Consider the following 2,398-nt stretch of genomic DNA (forward strand, 5'->3'; position numbering starts at 1 on the left):
TCGCAATCAGCAGTTGAAGTTTGCACCCAAAACCCTCCAACGGTAAACTTACAAGGTAAAAAGTGAAAAGTAATTTTATTTTTTACCATTTCACTATTTATAACTTCTTTTGGCTTAAAAATACATTAAAATAATGTTTTTGTGAATGTTTTTATGTCAAAGTAGGGTTTTACGCTGTTTTTGTATGTTGACAGGGATTAGTGCCACTCAAGCAACATAACGAGCTCCTTTTTTCGGTTTTTCGAGCTCGGTAAAACACGAGAAAAGGTTACTTCAAGGTCCGCTTTCAGCTCTTTTCTGACCATTTAAAGAGGAAAAGATTGCCGAGTCACTCCTCTTGACTCGTTAAATGGTAATAAGGGGCGGTCGTTTTAAGTTCTTTTTGACGACCGTTAAAACATAAAAAGATTACCGGGTTTTTGTCGTTTCAAACTCGTTAATGGTTACGAAACGACGTGGTTTTGACCACTTTTTTACTTTTTCGGGTCGAAATCACTAATTATGAAAAGTACTCCTCGATCGTAATGATCGGGCGGTTCTTTCGGGTATTATTTTATACTTTTTCGGCCCGAGAGACACAACTTTACGAAAAAGGACATCCCTGGAGTTTCCTTTTCTGCTGTCTTTTCAAACTCTCTAAACATGAAAAGACGCCGAGTTCTTCCTTTGTCAGACTCGTTAAAACTTAATGACATCGGATTTTGTCACAACACAAGCATATGCTATCCCCATCAAGCTTGTTAAAAATAACTGGGGTACTCACCAGAAATGGCGGGGGAAAAGAAAATTTTTGAACCATAATTATTACCGTGACGGCAGTATGTCGCTCTTGAACATGGCACTTTTCTGCTTTCGTGTCCAGGGTGGGGATATTTCATCTCATATCTTTCACTTGCTTCCATGGACTTGGGTACCTTATTTGACCTCTCATCCACTCATTGCCTCGTCATCATGACCTTTGATATATTGATGTCAAATACTGCCGATTCCATTAATGTGCCGCCGATATGTTCAAGAGAAGTTGACCTCTGCAAAGAAACAACCTCCCTCTGATAGTTCGCACAATCTCGATTCACAACATTATCTCTCTGTCTCGTGTCGATGATGTGGGAGACATTATGGCCCACCTTCGATCAAGGTCACTTCCTGTCGACTTCAACTCATTATCCAGGAAGTTGATCTAGAGACTCCTTTCCGGTGCCTTGGAGCCTGCATGCCTCAATGGCAGGTTCTTCGTGTTCGACGTGAGGTTTTCATCATTGACCTCCGATAGAATGATTCTACGGGTGTTCGACTTTGGATCATTGATTCACACGCTGTAGATTGTACCTATAGTACCTTGAGGGCCATTGTCATTATTGGTGGTACCTCTCGCGTCTGTTAACAGTTTCCACTATTGACTGGTAATCAGACGATGTTCATGCATGTTCGACTTCAGCTCATATATTCACATGCTTGAACTTGTACTCTTGTTCGGGGCGAGATAGAGCGCAAGACCTTGGATTGTGTCTGTTGTAATCCAGGCGTGATTCTTGATACTTGACTCATTCACTGGATGGCTGCGACCATACCTGAGTCAATTCATTGATCCTCACCAGATGGCTGCGTCCATACTATGGATCTAGATTATTTATGTAGTCTCTTATGGATGGCTGCGACCATACCACGTACATCATGTAATTGAACTATCAGTCATGTCTCTTAATACAGATCCTCGGTGGCAGTAACTATATGTGCTCTTATGTGTTCTTGTGTGTTCTTGTAAAGCACTTCACCCCTCTCCACCTCTCGGACTTCATGCTTTAGGGGGCATCTGTTACACAGTAATTTGTCACCATCCCTGTTACTCCTCTTGTCGTACCTTGGAGGACTCATCCCGGGAGTTATAAGAAGTGACAAAGTCTAAAAACACTTGCATTATGTTCCCCTGAGTATGTACTCCATGTTCCTTGAAGACACCTTCTGCAGATTATCCCTGAAAAGTGCTCTTTTTCCATTGGCGCAAGTCCACAGTATCTTACCCACGCCAATCATGGAGATCCTCAAAAGAGGGCGCGACCATTAGCGCTCTGTCTTAGAGCAACAGTCGCGCCAACCAAGTTTAGTCATGCTTTTTGCCTTAACGCACGGCCGACTGTTGTTTCCTTCATTACATGGAGCTTTTTGAAGATAAAAAATCAGCCTTATGTCGAGCTCTATCCTATCTCCATCTTTAATGGCTTTTGGGGGATAATGTTAATCCACAAAAGGTGTCCCGGTTCATCGTATCCTCCTCCCTTCTTCATCTATATAAGCTTGTCATTATGCATTGGACAAGCTAGTGATAGTAGTGATAATCGTTAGTCATGGAGTGTTAGATGTTGAGTTCTTGAGTTCTTGGAGGAATGCTAGTGAATGC

Source organism: Pinus tabuliformis, chromosome 1_2, assembly GCF_031772625.1.
Source record: "Pinus tabuliformis cultivar Carrire ecotype Pingquan chromosome 1_2, CPIR1, whole genome shotgun sequence".
Lineage (NCBI taxonomy): Eukaryota > Viridiplantae > Streptophyta > Pinopsida > Pinales > Pinaceae > Pinus > Pinus tabuliformis.